The sequence below is a fragment of the Pseudorasbora parva genome, chromosome 23 (assembly GCF_024679245.1).
Source record: "Pseudorasbora parva isolate DD20220531a chromosome 23, ASM2467924v1, whole genome shotgun sequence".
Taxonomy (NCBI): Eukaryota; Metazoa; Chordata; class Actinopteri; order Cypriniformes; family Gobionidae; genus Pseudorasbora; species Pseudorasbora parva.
In genome coordinates, this window is record NC_090194.1 from 29,811,960 (window position 1) to 29,833,347 (window position 21,388).

Here is a 21,388-nt window from a genome sequence, read left to right on the forward strand (position 1 = left end):
CCTGTTGAGGCCTGAGACCTGATAGCCAAACATATTGGGAAGGGAGACCATAAATCTGTGGTTGCATAGGATTGCCGTGATTCGATAGTAGTTTCAGACCCCTGTCACGCTGAAGGCATTTCCCTAAAGCATCTCAGGAAGCAGTGTGAGTTCCCTTTCAAAAGGGAACATGTTATATATATATATATATATATATATATATATATATATATATATATATATATATATATATATATATAGTTAATGTAACTTAGTGATTTGTCATTAATTTGATGGAATTATTTGTATTACATTTGAATGAATGTTCCAACCGTCCCCTCTTTTGAGGTCAGTTGCAACATTAGACTTTGTCTATTCAATAATAAATTGTATGTATATTTTCATATGTATGCTTGTTACAGTGGTGTGGGGTGGAAAAGATGACAGATTTGGGCTTAATGTGTTTGAATTTTCTGTTCGGAGAAACTGAAGAAAAAGCAAGAATCAACTGATCCTACTATCCCCCATCTCGGCCATGAGAGGTGCGGCAGCAATATATTTATATTTCCGACATTCATTTTCTACTGGCACAATATGTGTTGCTGTGATTTTACTGGTATGGGTATCATCAGCGGCGTAGCACATAATTTTGGGCCCTGGGTACAAACCATCTTGCTGGGCCCCCGTACCAAATACCATAGTGATACCAATGGGCGGGGTATTGCATTGTTATCATAAAAACACTTCAAATGTAAACAAAATAAGCCATTTGTACAAAAATGCAATACAAATGTTAGTGTACGTATATGTATGTATAGAAAATTGACTTCTAAGGGCCCCCGCTTGCCTCGGGCCCTGGATATCATTCTGTGTGTATATATATATATAATTTTTTTTTTTGTTTTTAAAGCATGCTTATTACTACTGTAGTTAGTTGTACTACGGTATAAAATAAGCTTTCTGGATACTTTTACATATTAAGTTAGTATCTCATTTTATGTCATTTATTTTTTACACTGTGGCTTTAGAATTAGTCAATGAGAAACAGTAATGTATTTGTCTCCATCTTCTGGTTGAATCAGGATATAAACATTAGATTTGTCTTCTGCATCTAAACTGTATTGTTTTACACTAAGCCTGTGTATGGTCATACAGCTGATAACAACATAACAGGCCACAATAACTGTAAATACTTACATTAGTCTTACATCCACATTATTAAAACGGTTGATTCAGCTGGAAATTAATCATCAACTATAAGATTTCACACAACTGAAGATTTAGCACAAAACAAAAATCTTGCTCACATCACACTGGCAATATGAAGTATTTAATGATTTTCCACTTCAGAGTATTTGGAGTATATCTTAAAGAAGAATTGAAGATTTAATTGCAATGAAAAGCCATTGTCTCTTCTGTTTCCCTTAATCATCTAATGTTTTTGAGGCCCAGAAATTGTATCCACAATTTTTGGTTTATGTAGATCATTAATTTAAAATATCTTATATAGTTTTTTTCATGTTAATGAGCTTATTGTTAATAAAGACATCTAGTATCCAATATATATATAAAAAAACAAATTAAATAAAAAAAATATACATTAAATGTGCTTTATCAAATGGAGAAAAAAGGAGACACAGCAGCAACAATAACAACATCAAAATCATTCTTCCTCTAAAAAAATCATGAATTATTTTTAAATATGTCTAAGAGAGAGGATCCTGGCTTCAATATTTTAAGAGTTAAGATGTGTTTAACTGATATTTTAAACCAGCTGTAAAATAAAGCATAGATTAGAGGATTCAGGCCTGAGTTAGCATATATAGTCCATAATAGAAATGTCGCCGTAGCAGAAGAGTTTATTGTAGTACTTGTTAAAGACAAGATACACTGTAAAAAATGTATTATCTTCTCAACTCAAAATTTTCTAGTGACTGGTCACATCTAAAATTTTCAATTGGCCCAAGTGAAATTCTGTAAATGTAATTGTATCAATTGTGGCAATAGTCTGTTAACATTCAATGAGTTAACAGTCAATTAACTCAATGAGAAATAATTCATTAAAACAATTGAAAAGAAATTAGTTTACCAACCCATGTTATTGGCCCAATTGTACATTTTAAATTGTAGTAGCATTCCTTTTTACTTTAACCTAAACTAAAAATGTATTTTGGTAAATTTATTTTAGTAAAGCAACTTCACTGTATTGTTTATTCACCGTTGCCCCAAAATAAATATATTAAACACTCAAGCCATACTGCCACATGATATTTAATACATTTTATTAAATCTACAACAGTATTGTGAAAATACCTTAAATGGTAAATACATAGTAGACCTTAGTAGATAAAAATCTTAAAAAGATAAAAATCATGCAATTCAGGATTCTAAGATACACAAAACTCATTAGACCTTAGATCTTACATTAACAAAACCACAAATATTTAAAAAACATGTATTATCAGTGTTCAGAGAAATTTCACTAACATTTTGGTATTTAGGTACTACATTTATGAAACTGCACTAACAATATTAAACATTTAAACAATTTAAACAATATTTAAAGGGCTACTTTAAATATTCAGTGTAAATTTACTTGAATTTTTGTAAAACATTTACAAATATTTGAGCATGCCAAAGAGGACAATGAATGCACCCTAGACCGTAAAAAAAATATGGACGACGCAACATCATCGGTTTCCGCTTGGACGATTTGAAGCTTTCAGGCGGCCTGCACGGCGCTGACATCTTGGAATTGAGTCTGCGCAGTAGAGAGCAGGAAGTAGAGCAGAAAGTACAGTTGCAATATCAAAAGCCCGCCCACACTCTAACAGAGTGAAGAACAATTAATTATATTAGTGTGAAATAAACAGTTATGGAAATGTAGAAAAAGCTTTAAAGCTAAAGCTCCAATCTGCTCCCAAAAATCCCAAAAAAGTCTGTTAGTGCCTCAGTGACAACTTCACTCAGACAAGACGTTGAACTCAGCTGTCAATCATGACGTCACATCGGAGATCACTTCAAGAATTCCCATTTTCATTCCAACTTTGTGATGCTCCAATGCCTCTGAACTCTGTAAAAAGTATAAAATAGCAATATTAATACTGATACTTAATAAATCCAGAACAATACAGAACATCTTCATTCCCCATATTCTCGCTATATTATCTGAAGACTAAAATATGTTTTGTTTGTCTGTGGTACAATCCGAAAGAGACTCGAATCTGGATTGGCATGAGGGTGTGTAATTAATGACATAATTTTCATTTTGGGGTGAACTAACCCTGTATAGGGCTTGGGCACAGCGTTGCATTCTGGGACGTCGCGGCCATGTTGATGGCCTCGCGAATGTAAACATACAGCAAGTCGAATGAGGAGAAGCAGAGTTGGGAGAAAGAAAAAACATGTTAAAATCCTGAAAGGGATGTGGAATTTACCGGGATACGTTAAATAGGGAAGGCAGGGACCGCTATAGAGACAAAATCGGAACTATTAAAGTTTTGGATCCACATGCATTTCCAAAGAAAGAGCGGAGCACCGACGACGACGAAAACTTAATTTTGTTGGTCCCCAACAGACATTCTACTGACTATAAGTAACTTTGCAACTACAATTCAACTTATTCTACTAACCCGAACCCCAACACATATAACCATAACCTACAGTCTACTAACAGTACAGTTAATACTCTAATTAGTGTTAGTTGACATGCTGTTGAAAACGTACATAGTTAGTAGAATGTTTAAAGTGGACAATCGAAATAAAGTCTAACCGAAACGTATATATTATTATTATTATTTTTATTATATAAGAAATTGCTCTGCCTCCGTTTTTATTTGTTATTGCAATGTTATTGTTTACTATATTTAATGTTATTGTTTACTTATTATTTTGAGTTGCTAGGCAACGTGGGGGGAGAGGACGCTGGCGTTGTCTGTTCGCCGCTTCTCCACCCACAAATCATGTTAATGTACTATTAGATTTAGATTTTATTTTATTTCCTTATGTTTGTGAGTCAGAGCAGTCAGAGCTACAGTCAGAGCTACAATTGGGGCTGTTGCTGATTGCTGGCAGCCACTGAGAGGACGTTGTTCGTCGTTTCGCCGTTTTCCACCGCTTCTCTAATGTTTATGTTTGAATTGCTGCGGTTGGTTCTGGTTTGGAGGACATTTGATGTTTCTCGCCGCGACTGCTCACTGGTGGTCTCCCTTGGGCATAAGCTGCATGGTGGCTGAAGTTTGCACCGGGCTAGCGTCATCTGGGCCATCATAATCGGCGTCCGGCATGATGTTGGGATGTTCCGCTTCTCGGCTGCGCCGCTGTTCCGTCCTGCATTGCGGCCGTGGAGCGGCTTGGACATCTGCGGCGACCCCGGTGTGTCCACAGAAGTGCCCGGAAAAATGTCCTCCTGCATGGTGCTGCGGCGATCCCCATCGTTTGAATCGTCATGATGACCCATCATCTGGTCTTCAGCTGTCGTGCCTCAGCGATGTCATCAGGACACACTGCCGCTGGGAGAAATCTGAAACATGGAGTGGACCACAGTGTGCTGCGGAGCTAACAGAGACTTCCACCATCAGCTGTTTTCTGTTCACCATCAGCTCTGTTTCTGTTCACCATCAGCTCTGTTTCTGTTCACCATCAGCTCTGTTTCTGTCCACCATCAGCTGTTTTCTGTTCACCATCAGCTCTGTTTCTGTTCACCATCAGCTCTGTTTCTGTTCACCATCAGCTCTGTTTCTGTTCACCATCAGCTCTGTTTTTGTTCACCATCAGCTCTGTTTCTGTTCTGTTTTCTGTGTTGGTTGATTGTTTGTAGTATTCTATATTTTTACTTGTTATTCATTTTTTGTGTTACCCCCCCCCCCCCCCCCCCTTTGTTGCACTTTGAGATTCTTCGGAATGAAAAGTGCATTATAAATAAAATATATTATTATTATTATTATTATTATATTTATAATTTGCACTTCCTCCATTTCTGTATCTTTTGTTGTTATTTTATATTACCTATTAATTTGCTTATATAGTATTGAAATAATTTTTTTTTTTAAAAAGTGTATTTATTATTGTTATATAACACCGTTTTCTGTGTTCATTTTTTATTTGTAACCTTTTACCTTGAAGCATTCCACATTTCTGTGTTCTCAGGTTGCACTACTTGCAAATAAACACTAAAAAACCATCTGATTGTGTGACAATTCTTGCTTTTTGCACATCGTACTGTTATTACTTCTTGTCCGTGGTTGCGCCTCCTAGCATGAAAGCGGTGGAAAGTTAATCCATTTTCGACATTTCCCATGGTGATTATGTGTTGCGCTGTTACACCCCAAAATGCAGCAACGGTTTCCCATAGTTGAAATAACGCCAAAATAATCAAATTAAGACACACGACTGAGAGGGAGTACGTCTATAAACAGTGCACAGTAGTCCGAGTAGTAGTAAAGGATGCCATCAACATGGCCGCCACGCCAAGTAATGACGTCATGACGCCCAAGCCCTATAGAGTGCCGAAGTTCTGACGTCACTTTGTAGGCCAAAACGCGGAAGTGAGTTAGCATTTTAGCACTTCCGGTTCCCTCGCTCAAAAGTCTTTTTTGAATGGGTTTTTGCTAAATCGCCTGAAATAAGGTCTGTGGTTAACAAAGCCTCTAAATATTTTCACGTTTTGTTCTATGACATAAAACACACTAGTTCTAACCTGCTTGTGATTTTTTAAACTATATTGTGTCTTAAAAACGGCGGTTGCTAACAAGTTGCTAACAGGGTTGCCAACACTCACGCATCTGGCGTGAGACTCACGCTTTTAGGCTCTGTCTCACGCTCTCACTCCGCCCAACTCAATCTCACGCCAAATTGCCAAACCTGCTTTTGATATTAAACAAAGCAATAAGCTTTATTTTTTTAAAAATGTGTTTTAATGAAATTCAAACAATAAATAGCGTTTTGGCGCTAATGTGGCATAATGTTAAAGCCAGAGGCGTTGAAAAGCGGAGTTGCCTGCTCTCCTCTCCCTGCGGCGCGCGCTGGTCACGTGGCCCATGAGCGCTCAATACTTCTAGCGCTGTGCCAATGAATTTAAATGGCTTAAGCGGATACACAACAGTTTCACCATATAGATGTTTGCTGCAAGTTTTGGTAAACAGTACAGCATAGTGTTAGTGTGTATTGTTTATTAAGTCAGCCATATTTACAGGATCGTTTTATTATGGAGAGTGATAGAGATGCAACATTGCTAACATTAATGTTATTCTTGTATTCAGCCCTCAGGTATTCCTTACTAATTGGTCACACTCATTTGTGCAACAATTAGGCTATTGTAAATAAATGACCACTTAAAATATTTTTCTTTTAATATTTGTATATATTTCTTCTAATATTTATATTACAATATGTTTAGTAATTAATGTTAAAATAGAGAATTCCAAATCAAAGAGGACGAATACAGTCATTTTGTGGCAAAAAAAAAAAAAAGTTTATTTGTAATGCCATTAACCAGTAGGTGCCTTATGGCTCTTTAATAAATATCCATGTATCTAATCTAGTTGCTCAAAAAAGTATTGCAGTCTTTGCATTCTAATAAATATTTAGATATGATGATCTAACACTAGATTTCTTTAAATGTGAAATTTCAAAACTTGAATAACTTGCATCCTAATATTTTTAATGAATAATGATACTTATATAATCACTCACAAGTGAATATTAAGGAATGGCACATATAATTTGACCCAAGAAATGTTTAAACTAGTGCCAAAACAAACATATTTTTTCTTATTATGTATAGTATATATACTATACTGAGGGCCCCCCCCCCCACCCCCACCCCCGGCCCCAAAAAAATCTCACTCCAACCTGAACTTAAAAGTTGGCAACCCTGGGACTACATCCTTTGGCCGGGACTTTAGACGTCATCGTGACAAACGGGAAATCTCACCAGCCCGCGTTTCATTCACTTTTGAATTCTGTAAGTAAATGTTTAATAAAAATACAAAACTAGCCTGCGTTTCAGCCTCACGTTCTTAGAAGTTTACCTTTCAGTTAATATACATAGTTATATATTTAGTCCTTTCAAATAGTGGTGTTTCCAAATGTTGTTATACACAGAAATCTGTGATATTAAGGTAACCGATTACCAGTTCTTCATTTCTGTGGAGAGACTGTAGTGTTTTGTTTTGTCCTGAGATGGAAGCACAAGTCGTCGAATGAAAGCTGCGCTGTTCTACATGTCCAGATTTATAGTGCTTCTCTCCTCGATAAATGATCAATCGTCTAAAAAAAGGACATACGATTGTAACTTGATACGGCTAGCTTACGTCGTCAGTGCTTCTGAGGTGGTAAAAGCGCTTTTTTTCTGGCGAATTATGGTATGCAAACATACAATCAAACATAATACAGTGAAAGATTCTTCAAAAGATTCTTTAAAGTCTATTTGGGGCACGATGATCAGGCATAATAGCCTAATCTTAATCACAAAGACAATAATATTAAGCTTTATATAAAATAACAAAATAATAAATAAAACATTAACAAACGAGAAAACACATCTCAGAGAGGCACACATAAACTCAATTAGTTTCTAACATTTTTGGAAAAAACGAATGGTCAATATTTCTCATGAAAAAGTGGATAAGTGTTCATACACTTCCGGGTTGGCCTACAAAGTGACGTCATGACTTCGGTACTCTATAGTCACAACCCTACTGGTCAGCTTACAAGCAGTGGCGGAGCCAGAGGGCTAGTTGGGGTGGCAATTGCCCCCCCAGACGAAGTCCTTGCCACCCCTGTTGCCACCCCGCTGAAAACATTACACTGTTTGAATTTTACTAACATTTCCCAAATCTCCCAGCGGACGTGAATACATCCTGGCAGCGCGCATAAGCGTGCAGCTGCAGCGTGCTGTTGCTGCTACACTTTTCATTGGTTAAGCTGACACGCAGCTCCTTCGTGACGTGCCCCAAACGACTCCAAAACAACGCGGGAAGCAGCACACACATCTGCCAAAAATTACGGAGGTAAAATTGCGTTTTTTTGGGCTACAATTAAAAAGTACAGTGGCCGCGAAACAATATAAAAGAGCCAAATAAATTAAATGGAACGGTTTATTAGTGGGTATTGATCCCCGGGAACGAATTCACTTGGCAACAACCGCTGCACGTGAGTAGACACGTCACTTGAGCATTTCACAAATCAAGCATCATCCCGTCACATGAGTTATGCCTTTGGTGGTTGAAGCATCGGTTCGGTTGTCCGTGGATTAACAAGCAGCACTATAAAATGTCAGGTAAATGGAGAAAACCATCACCACAGATGCTTTCTCTCTTTACTGCTGAAATCTATTCAGCACCACCTGAGAAGGGTGGGGAAGAGAGCATATGTCTAAATGAAGACAGCCCTGAGATTGTAAACTGTTCACACACACACACAGACACACACACACACAATTTTGGAATCGACTATTTTGATTGTTTTTGAAATAAGTATCTTCAACAAAGCTGCATTTATTTTATTAAAAATAAAAAAGTAATGTTGACTGTAATATTGCCACTGTTAGCAATTGATGTAATTTTTACAGTAAATTTTACAACAACTTATTGTATTCATTTTTTTATTGTAAATGCAAATGCATGATGGGAAATTTATGGACAGTCTTGTAATTTTGTTGTAACTACACTGTAAAAGCATTATTTTACAGCCACCGCATAGCATTGTGGGATTCCTACTATTTGAATTTTGAAATTGCGCGGCACTGTGGCGGCCAATGCACCAGAATCAAACATTTTTGGAAGGAACACATCTCAGGTATGAAACGTTAACATGAAATCTATTTTTATAAGTCCATGGATATATTAATACTGGTGATATGAGTGAGTGGTGATTGTTTCGTTTGGTATTTTTCAGTGACATCTCAGTGACTTGACACTCCCGGTAAAAAATACCACGAACCGACTGCGGTGAAGCGGCGTCTTTACTAAAACCATCCGGGAAAAGTTACCACATCCAGGTACGAAATATTCACAATTTTTCGTTTGGTATATTTCAGTAACATTAGCTAGAGTAACGTCAGTTCTCTATAACGTTAGCTCAACTCTCATCATTAAACTCAAAATGATTAGTTTGTTCTTTTTTTTGCTGAAGGAGATTCAAAGACCCGAGTCTGTAAAATGATCCAAACTTTGGATCTACGGTGTTCTGTGGAAAGTTTTTTTTATGGCGCGCTTGACTTCTGAGAAGAACGTCACGTCTGCCTCCTGTCAGTGAGTTAGTTTATAAAGGTAACGTTAGCTTATGTTTGCTCTTTTCTTATTTTTCGTTTGGTATATTTCAGTAACATTAGCTATAGTAACGTTAGATCTCTATAACGTTAGCTCAACTCGCATGATTCAACTCAAAATGATTAGTTCGTTAATTTTGCTTAAGGAGATTCAAAGATCCGAGTCTGTAAAATGATCCAAACTTTGGATCTACGGTGGTCTGTGCTGTGGAAAGATTTTTATTACGCGCTTGACCTCTGAGAAGATTGTCACGTCTGCCTCCTGTCAGTGAGTTAGTTTAAAAAGGTAGCTGTTTGCTCTTTTCTTATAACTGTTAAAGCATATATCAAGAACAGATTTTATAACATTATTGTATATATATAATTATTAAATAATTATTATAATAAATATATATAATTATATATATATATATATATATATATATATATATATATATATATATATATATATATATATATATATATATATATATATATTTTATTTTATTTATTTATTTATTTTTTTGTCCGTTTCGCTGTTTTGCCGAACATAGCTTGCTAGCTCCTGTCATTCTGTTTGTAATCTAGCTAACGATAAAGTGCCTTAAACTGAACTGCGCACGTTCATCTTAGAAAAATTATTTCTAAGTGTAGTAATCATAAAAGGTGTCTTTTTTTTTTTTTTTTTTGCACGTGCTGAAAGTCCGGTGGTCTGTGGAAAGTTTTTTTATAGCGGGCTTTGACTTTGAGAAGAACGTCTCGTCTGCCTCCTGTCAGTGAGTTAGTTTAAAAAGGTAGCTTATGTTTGCTCTTTTCTTATAACTGTTAAAGCATATATCAAGAACAGATTTTATAACATTATTGTATATATTTGTATAAATATATTTTTTGTCCGTTTTGCTGTTTTGCCGAACATAGCGGCTAGCTCCTGTCAGTTTGTAATACGATAAAGTGCCAAATCTTAAACTGAACTGTGCACGTTCATCTTAGAAAAAATATTTTCAAGTGTGTATGGTGTCTTCTCATTTTTTTTGCACTTGCTGAAAGTCCGGTGGTCTGTGGAAAGGTTTTTTTTTTTTATGGCGGGCTTTAACTTCTGAGAAGATCGTCTCGTCTGCCTCCTGTCAGTGAGTTAACGTTAGTTTATAAAGGTAGCTTATGTTTGCTCTTTTCTTATAACTGTTAAAACATTTATCAAGAACATTTTTTATAACATTATCGTATATATATATATATATAATTTTTTTTCTTCCTTTTTTTTCGTATAATCTTCCCTAATTTTGTAGAAGTTAATTCTGTAATTTTTTTAAATGTCTTTGAGTTGTTGATGGAGGGTGCGGTGGTCAAAGGAGATAATGTTCAAGTGGATCTGTGTAAGTCTTTCTCCACTTGAACATGAATTCATGTTAGGTGGCAATAGTGTGTTGTGCAGCTTTTAGTTATATTGTTAATGGGTTTCAGGAGAGATACTGCGCGGCGCAGACACATGGATTATGTCCATGGAAGGAGCATGTGTGATGGGGCCCCACAGCAACCTCCTGCATGGATTGGCAGCAGTCTTCGCTGGCTACTATGTCTTCAACTTGCAATATCCAGCAGAAGCCGCAAGCACACTTGAATTCATTCAGAGGTGTGTTTAAACATGGCACTGTCATGTTTAATTTTATAGGCATTGATTAGCTGTTTCAGGTGTGTTTGATTGGGATTGGATTTAAACTGTGCAGAACAGTGGCCCTCCAGGACCGAGATTGGGGACCCCTGCCTTAAAGGGTTAGTTCACCCAAAAATGAAAATTAGATGTTTATCTGCTTAGCCCAGTGCATCCAACATGTAGGTGTGTTTGTTTCTTCAGTAGAACACAAATGAAGATTTTTAACTCCAACCGTTGCTGCGCCAGTCATATAATGGGGTGAATAGGTAACAATTCTATGAGAGCAAAACAAACAAAAAAAAACATGCTTAGACAATGTGCATAAAAAACCCTGCTGCTCCTGACGACACATTGATTTCTTAAGACACAAACCGATCGGTTTCTGTGAGAAACACAACACTATTTATGTTATTTATTTATTTTACCTCATATCCCAACGAGTCTCATCAAGTTTTCCCATAGGCTATTACTTCCGTCTGGTAAGGTCAAGATGGTGCGATCATAGATATATATTATGTAGAATCCTCATTCGGCCGATCCGTGCCGGCACTAATGAGGCATCTATATATATATATATATATATATATATATATATATATATATATATATATATATATATATATATATATATATATGATCGCACCATCTTGACCTTACCAGACGGAAGAAATAGCCTATGGGAAAACTTGATGAGACTCGTCGGGATATGAGGTAAAAAAAATTACATAAATACTGTTGAGTTTCTCACAGAAACCGATCGGTTCGTGTCTTAACAAATCAATGTGTCGTCAGGAGCAGCAGGGTTTTTGTGCACGTTGCCTAAGCATTTTTGTTTGTGTGTTTTGCTCTCATAGAGCCTTATCCATTCACATGATTATTTGACTGGCACACAGCAACGGTTGGAGTTAAAAATCTTAATTTGTGTTCTACTGAAGAACCAAACACACCTACTGTGTTGGATGCACTAGGGGGTAAGCAGATAAACATCAAATTTTAATTTTTGGGTGAACTAACCCTTTAATGTCTCATGTCATGGTTATGACCATGTCATATCAGTCTTAAATGTTACCTGATAAGTGTGTTTTTTCCCCCCCTGTTTTCAGAGCCTTTTGCGGCATAAATCCCCAGACGGGCAGCAAGGCAGAGAAAAAACGAGGGCTGAACGCACCAGTTTGCACTCTTCTGAGAAAACTGCTGGATTTTGAATTGGTGGGTAAGGGACATTAGTGGCAAGGGGACACTACAGGACAATAGGAGACATGTCAATAAACTTAAAGGGATAGTTCACCCAAAAATGAAAATGATTTCATTAATTACTCACCCTCATGTCGTTGCACACCTGTAACACCTTCGTTCATCTTCAGAACACAAATGAAGATATTTTTGTTGAAAGCTGATGGCTGAGAAAGGCTTCAGATAGGCCTCCATTGGCATTCAGTACATTCCCACAAGACCAATAAAGGCACTAAAAACATCGATACAAAGTCCATCTCACTACAGTGGCTGTACAATAATTTTACAATGCAACGAAAATAGTTTTTGTGCACAAAAAAGAATCAAAATAATGACTTAATCTGCCAAGTTATTGTCTTCCGTGTAGGTCTCTGTGAGCTCAGGCCATAGCGGCATTCCTCCTCTTCTGGGTCATGAACGGTGGATCTGCGTCATATTCTCGCGCATGCGTCGAGTTCACGTCAATAACTTGGTGGATAAAGTCATTATTTAGATTTTTGTGCGCACAATAACTTGTAAAATTATTGTACCACGACTATAGTGAGATGGACTTTGTATCGATGTTTTTAGTGCCTTTATGGGTCTTGTGGTTGGGAATGTACTGAATGCCAATGGAGGCCTATCTGAAGCCTTTCTCAGCCATCAGCTTTCAACAAAAATATCTTCATTTGTGTTCTGAAGATAAACGAAGGTGTTACGGGTGTCCAACAACATGAGGGTGAGTAATTAATTAAATAATTTTCATTTTTGGGTGAACTAACCCTTTAATCACAATATTGGTTTGATGTGTTTGAAATTGCTGATTTTTTTCTCTTTTGTTATATTACTCGTGTAAAGCAATAGCAGATGGAAAGCATCTCTTGTGTTGCAATGTACAGGGACAGTGATTTTAAATGTTAAAGATTGTTGTAAATGAGTGATTGTGCATTGTGCACTCTGTGTTCTCTTAAATTTTAAGAGAAAATAAAAAAAATTATAAAAAAAATACTAAGTGTTTTGTTTTTCTTTGTAGAAGTTTGAAAGAGGACATTTATCCAAGTTACAACATTTAATTGTAATATTTACAATATTCTCTCCTGTGAAAATACAGGAAATCCCTAAAATTACAGGAAATTCCTGGCTACTGAGTTGCCGTAAATATAAAATTTTGCTGTAATATTTACAGTATTTTATCCTGTGAAAATACAGGAAATTCCTGTAAAAGTACCAGTAAATTTACATGATTGTATTGTATTAAATACAGTACCTTGTTGTAGTCATTTTACAATAACAGTCCTGTAAACTGTTTACAGTAAATTTACGGCAACTATTAGCCAGGAATTTCCTGTAAAATTACAAGAAATTTCTAACAGTGTGTGAAATATTATTAAAATATAAAGAAACTGTTTTCTATTTGAATATAGTAAAGTGTAATTTATTCTGTGATTTAAAGCTGTGTTTTCAGCATCATTACTCCAGTCTTCAGTGGCACATGATCCTTCAGAAATCATTATAATATAATTATTTCCTCCTCAACAAACATATGGTTATTATCAATGTTAAAACACTTTTAGGATTATTTAATTAATAGAAAGTAAAAAACAAAAACAAAACAGTATTCATCTGAAATAGAAAACTTTAGTATCTATCTATCTATCTATCTATCTATCTATCTATCTATCTATCTATCTATCTATCTATCTATCTATCTATCTATCTATCTATCTATCTATCTATCTATATCTATTTAAAACTTTAAACTTATCAAACTATTTACAACTTTAAACTTATCAAACTATTTACAGCTTTAAACTTATTAAACTATTTCAAACCTTTTCAAACTGTCTGATCAACTCTCTTCCAAGCCAACTTAAAGTTTGTCTTCAAACTTTTTAATCTAGTTCATATTGGCACGTGTAATGCAGCACTAATCTTAGGATAACAGACCGTTGTCATGAAAAACAGAGCGTTGCCATGGACGTAGGATTCTAACCTTAGAGACCGAACAGATTATTTTCTTTAGCGGAAGCAATAGTTTTTAAATCAATAAACTCCCTTTTAAATCAATATGTTGTGTCAAATTATTTATTTATTTGGTAGGTAGTAGCCATGTAATAAGCGGAATAATGTATAGCGAGGCGGTTGTTATAGCGAATACAACCCCTTTCAGGCTGATTTAAGATCCCTCCGCTTCACGTCAGGCTCCTAAACAACCTGTCGGTGTTGTATTCGCTATAACAACTGCCTCGCTATACATTATCCCTTACTTAACATAACATACATGTCTAGATGTCTTTAAGCAATTTCCTTGTGTTGTCAAATAGGCTAGACCTCAATATACTCAGATTTTGTCGTAATGTATTACTTTAATATTTGTATTATTATTAGTAACGGTGTAGCCTACACATGGTAAATAATAATAAGCAAATTGTTCCAAATTATGGTTTCTTCATGAGGTGTGTAACCAAGCTTTTCTTTGAATAGGGACAGCAGAATGAAGAGAAAAAGCGCTATCACCAACTTCTTTCTAAAGAAGCAAAAGTCAGGTGCAGATCAGGGCCAAACAGATCCCAGTCCCAGTGTCAGCTGTTGTAGTGAACCATATGTAGGTGGTGGACAGGGAAGTCAAGAAGATAATGACACACAAGAACCCAGTGTATCACCAGCAGGTCAGAGCAGTGAGCAGAGGCAGTAAATTGTGTCTTAAATTCAGATTTAAGTTTCAAGTGCATTATATAAGTGAGTCATCTCCCATTCCCTTTAAAAGCCAGTTGCGCTTGCACCCTGGCGGATTTGCTACATTTTGTGGGAAATAATTTATTTTTAGTGTAATTGAACACTTTGTATATTGACCCCCCAAAATAACACCTTGCCACCCCTTTGCCACCCCTGTTCTTAAAGTCTAGCTCCGCCACTGCTTACAAGGAAGGAATTTGATCAAGGAAGCTCAAGTATGCTAGCTAGAAATATTAGAACCAACAAGGTTCTCGCATACCTAGTGTCTCATACATTTAACACAATCACAATATAATTTGATAAAGTTATTTAGTTCAAAAAACTACCTGTTCCGACTGGTTTATGCTTACGCCGTTTATGACCTTACTCCGATAAAAGAAAACAGGTTACCCCGTGACATGACCATGTTCATTTCCGGCTTATTGGGCATAATTGGCTTAAGAAGGTGCATGTAAACACACCCAGTGAGACCTGCACTAGGTTTAAAAGGGGGGGGTGAAATGCTGTTTCATGCATACTGAGCTTTTTACACTGTTAAAGACTTGGATTCCCATCCTAAACATAGACAAAGTTTCAAAAACTAATGTTGGACGTTTGATGGAGTATTTCTGTGTCAAAAATACTCCTTCCGGTTTCTTACAAGTTTCGAGTTTTTTACGAGTATGGGTCGACTTGACGTTAATAGACCGGAAGATCCTTGTATTGGCCGTACGGGCTCTTCTCCCGGTAGGGTGCGCGCGCGTGACTAGAGCGACAGAGGAAATGCACGGCCGTAAACACTCTCTCAGCTGCAGATCCAGTCCTCCGTGAACACTAATGTCGGTTATAGTCCGCGCCGCGCTCCACTTCATTCCTCCACTTTGACATCAAGCTGCTTCAACGCTTCAGCACAGCATTCCGGGAAGGCAGCACAGCATTTGAACCGATTTGAACGCAGAAATGCTTCAGTCGCATCGCATAGTGGATCTCCACACTACAAGAAGTGTGTTTTTGACGGAGCCGTCCCAGCGATAAAGGTTCGGTCCTGCTTTGGAAGCAGCCGGTGAGTAAAACTGCTTCAAATGTCTGTGCTGTTGCTTATCGTCGCGTATGTAAACATCAGTAAACGACACGATCGCTTCATCATTCAAATGCACTAACGGACTTCATTGTTGTTCTCTGTATAACGTTACACTAGTCTGACGTGCAAAACCGTTTTGCTTGCTACTAAGGTTTGGTCGCATACAATAGTCCATAAACCGAATCATGTCCTCATAAACAGAGTAAAGACAAATGTTGAAAGGCCACTAAATACAGTACATACCTCAGAGACGGACGTCCTGCTGTTGCTGTTTCTATTTCAGCCTCCTAATTAGAATAGATTCTGGATCATTATCTGTATTAGCTGAGATAGCCATGGGTTTCTCCATGCTTGAGGACGTCACCGCTTTGTTCACGATCATCATTATTTAGCTCCGCCCACACCATACGCCTCCAGGTGCTCGTTTTTTTCCGGAAAGACTCGGTACAGCCCATATTTCTTTTACAAATATAATAAAACTAAAGACTTTTCGGAGATATGAATGATGCAATACTACTCTATAGGTACTCAAGATTGACATGAGATTGACTGAAACTGTGTTTCACCCCCCCTTTAACGTAAACAAGACTTAATAAATACATATTTCAGTACTCACCATAACTTAAATGAAGAACAATCAGTTTGGAAATGATGTCTGAACTTCTGTCGTCGTACTTCAGCATCGTAGACTCAGTCTCCTCACTCTCCTGTGCACGTTGGATCCAACGGTGTCTCGCAGGCGTTTTTTTTCTCCGCAAGGCTTGTTCGGCAAACACGGATTTTTCACTTTTACTTGATGAATTGGCTGAACACAATTTAATTTGTTCAGTGAATCTATTTTTTTTATTTTACCTGTACACCATAAGCTAAAATTACCCCAATGCATCTTTTTGTTTGGGGATAATTATTTGAAAGCAATTTGTTGAGCCAATATTTAATTGTCAGTTTCCACAATTCTTCAATATATATATATATATATATATATATATATATATATATATATATATATATATATATATATATATATATATATATATTTTACAGTGTATTGTATGGAATAAAGCAGAGCAGATAAGCTGTCACAATGATTTCTAATGTCAGAGCAGCTTTGTTCTCAGATTTCCTCCTCACTGAACCTTCAGTTACATGTTTTCCACCCTTCATCAGAGAGTTTATAACTTTCAATTGCTGATGTGCAACATAAAATATCCTCATATATAAAGTTATGATCACAGTCAAAGAAAACAAGAAAGAAAAGAACAGGTCAATGACTGTCCATGAAACACTGATTATTAAATAGCACTTTCCATCGCACATGTCTGTTCCTTGTGAACTTCCAAAATATTTGCCACTAACCACATAAGCAATATTGTAAGCAGAGGAGAAAAACCAGCAGAGACAGATGCTTATTAAGGTTCTAGTTGTGGTTATTTTATGTGGGTACAGTAAAGGGTGACACACTGCCACATAACGATCAACAGCTATTAAAACTAAATTACTGAGAGATGTTGAGAGGAGCAGAGTCATTATTAATATGAACAGGTCACACAAAGTGTTTCTAAAGTACCAACACCTCTCAGTCAACTTGATGGCATCCACAGGCATCACAATAAGTCCAATAAGCAGGTCACCAACAGCCAGAGAGAGAATAATCAGGTTGGTTGGAGTGTGAAGCTTCTTGAAGTGAGAGATGGAGATGATCACCAGCAGGTTCAGAAACACAGTCCATGCTGACAGCAATGAAAAAAACACATACATGATATTGTATTCATGTCTGGAGCGTTTTCCCTTGATACATGATGAGTTGATGGCAGGAAAGCAGTATTGAGTCTCACGATCCTCTGTCTCATAGGCCATGAGTGAGGAGTTTGTTGTGCTCTCCTTACTGTCCTTTCATTTATATGCTTGGATCAGATGGACCATCCCATCTATCTCTCTAATTCTGCCTAGTAGCCAGATTTTTTTGTTTGAGAACCACTGCAAAGTTTTGGACTCTAATACTGACTTCCTGTATAATAATTGGCCTGTTCTCTATAAACTCAAAGCTGATAGGGGCTCCTAGAAGTGATCTCGATTCGTTGATGATGTCCGACCAACACGGTCTCACTTCCAACTCATCACATATTGATGCTTGGTCAGCCCCCCTCATTTTTCAACGAGCAGGGTGCTTTATTCGTTTCAATAAGAAACCTTTGGCATGATGATGCGTTGGGCATATCATCATAATCCAATTATATATTGGGATGTGATTTTGCCATGACATGTTGGAGTATTATTTTATTTACATTTATTTTTATTTACGCTAGTTAGACACATTTTAATCCCATCACTAAACCTACCCATTTGTGCATCATATGATATAAAACACAGGATATAAAAGGCAGATATGACTACATGCACAATTTATTCAAAAAGTACAAATATTGTACAAATACCAAGTGTCCAAAGGACAAACTAATGATTTGTGTGAAGGAAATCCCCAAAAGTAATCAGCGTCTCCATCCACCAGAGATCATGCACACATCAATAAGAAAGGCCCTAAGAAACGTTACGTCAGATTTCATAAAATCGTGAAATTCCATTGTCTTTTGTATGTCTTGTGACCAATAGCGTCATCAGCATTGCTTGTAAAATGTAATTGGCTCTCGTGTGTCTTGTGCTTTATGCTAAAGACGCACAAGACACACGACTGCGTCATGCTAAAGAGTCTGGTGTATCATTTGAATGAGATATGACTGAGTTCGTTCACAGAGCAACAGGATCAATTCAGCGATTAAAACATTAAGATCAACTCTGTTTAAATGTGGGGCAAGTGTTATTTTGAAACCGTTTTACAAAACGGACTCGGCCGAGTCCAAAAACAAACTTTTAGCCAATCAGCAGGTAAGGGTCTACTAGCGATGGTGAGAAGAGAGTGCTCAGTACACACCATTTTTTAAAACACACGACACACATGACGGACATTATGCGAGAACTAATATATGCTGGCTTTTGCTTGAATATGTTTTTGTGTTATGTTTGCTTATTTGTCCATTTGCGATCGTATTGTGGCTCACTTTAGTGATGATAAAGACCCATTCATTTCCACACTGTATGGATCATCTAAATCACCTTGCTGTCTCAATTGTCAGCTTACAAAAATGTGTCTGACAAGTAAGTTACTATACTCCTAATATATGTTTGTTTCCTCTTTTCGACCTATTACAGAGTGATAAAGTCAAAATGATCAATAAATTAGAAGTTATGGTATTTTGCCTTTGTATGACCCATTATTGTTTTGCAGATAATGCAAAGGCAGAATACAGTAACTTCCGAATAAGGGTCAAAGGTCAAGTTTGAGCTAAAAAAAAGAAATCATGAAGATAAATATATTAATTATGACAACTACTTGGCAGATTTTCAGTGTTCTACCTGTCATACAATTGGCTGGACAACAAAAAAACTTTAAAGTAATTTTTCTCAGTTTCACACTCTGGTCAGTTAAGGTCTTTTGCCTTTGTAGGGCAGTATATAAGCCTTATCCGATTATAATTGTAATGTCGTCAGTTGGACAGTGTGCTCGTGTTCTATCCAGTTATCATGAGAACAGTTTGTGTTTTTGTGATCGCTAAAACTCTCTAATCTGGTCATAATTGTAATATATTCATTAGTTGGTCTGTCATGGTCGTGTATGGGGTATTTCACGAGAACTGTTTGTGTTTTTGTGATCACTATAACTCTCTAATATTGTCATAATTGTAATATGTTCATTAGACTGTCGCATTCGTGTACTATCGAGTTGTCATGAGAACGCTTTGTGTTTTTGTGATCGCTATAACTCTAATCTGGTCATAATTGTAATATGTCGTTATTACAGTTATTAAGGGGTGACTTTTTCATTGAATATTCGACCTGGATTAGTAACAAACAGATTCTGCCATAGTCATTGCATGGGTTACGTATGTGTGGGGCCGAGCTATCAAAATAGGGCCGAGACCCTTTTGGGGGTAGGGGCGTGTTTGTTTTGGTGATTTGAAATATCAACAACGGTTACCAGAAAGCACTTACCCCACCGTTAAGATATCATATGACTTCAAATGACTTAGAATGCAACATGAGTTAATACTTTTATACTGTTTTGGTCAGTTTTTGCAATAAATACCTGTGACCTGTACTTTTATTTGCATGTTATGTGTTTTATAATGTTTAGAAGTGGGTAGGTTTAAGGGTATGAGTTGGGTTAGTTGCTTCAAAATAAAAAAGTAGCCTATAAATATTCAAAAAATCATGTCTACTTTGTCTACAATGTCTACAAATGCAAATAATTAAATGTGTCTTGATCTGACGCATTAGGCAAACAATTGAAATGAATGGACCACCCTGCTCGTTAAAAAATTATGCAAGGGTTACCCTGTGCATGAAAAAGTGACGCAGAGGGGTCCTGACCAATCTTCAATATGTGACGAGTTGGGAGTCCGACGTTTATCGAACGTGACCGACTGAAAGGAAACTGCAGCATAGCCACTGATCAGAGTTTTTCTTGGGTCAAATATGGTCTTCAGTGGTGGCAGACAAACACGGCCATCCACATACAATGGTACAAAGTACCCTACCCACATCAGCTGTGAGCCTAGCAATGACAATAAATCCAACGAGACGATCGGCTTGCTGGTGCATTTGTGCAGCTTCTCCTGGCTTCATTGTTAGAGGCGGGGTCTAATGCCGTTTGCTACTCTCAGAATGTTTCATTTCTGCTTTTTACTGTTTAATTTGAGTATTTCTGTTGATTTATTTGTTTATTTTGAACTTTATTTCGAGCACATGTGAGGAGACACCTTTCTGATTAAAATCACTTGGACTTTGTGATATACAAACTTTGTGCTAAACTCATTCCATCTGGGTTTGATGGCAAAACAACTTCACAACTCAAGTGTATACACCTGTTTCAATAAGGAGGTTCAAAAAAAGTTAAGCGTGCGCTATGAAAAGCCACGATCACTGGAGCTCCGAAAGATGATTCACCATGGTAAGAACAAAAAACTTCTGCATATGAAGTTGAAGTTGAAGTTGAAAGTATGAAGTGAGGATGCTCATATTGACCGTTTAACCGTTAACCGATATAAATAATTTTGACCGATTAACACAATCAGTTAAACGGTTTAAAGGTGTTTTTTGTTTCTTTTCTTTTTACTCACGGGGTGCGGCGACACATGCAACGAACCACACGTGCCGACACAGACATATTTTGCAAAATGAAGCCATGGGAAAGAAACATACTGTGTGCTACTATTTCGACAGAAAGGGTGACGAAGTTACATGTAAAATAAGCTACGTGGTAAAATACAGCAGTAGTACAAGCTCCTGAATGGTGGAGGAAAGCAAATGAAAGGCGCTTCCCGAGGCTGACTTTTCGTTTAATGCTTTTCGTAGGGTAGTTTTGTCCGACAGCTTATCAAAAATCTCCACCCGAGTTCGACTGGAGCCCGTGTTTTTTTTGTTTTGTTTGGCTTATATTGTTGCA

General features: G+C 36.9%; 1 long non-coding RNA gene and 1 pseudogene across 1 annotated transcript; one reads left to right on the forward strand and one right to left on the reverse strand.

Moving 5' to 3' along the window:
• Positions 1-1,662: 1,662 nt before the first annotated feature.
• LOC137062420 (trace amine-associated receptor 13c-like) lies at positions 1,663-17,785 on the reverse strand (annotated as a pseudogene).
• Positions 9,922-12,184, forward strand: LOC137062295 (uncharacterized). The gene is made up of 3 exons (XR_010901221.1): positions 9,922-10,023; positions 10,691-10,859; positions 11,984-12,184. It is a non-coding gene; the product is annotated as an uncharacterized lncRNA (long non-coding RNA).
• Positions 17,786-21,388: the final 3,603 nt, after the last annotated feature.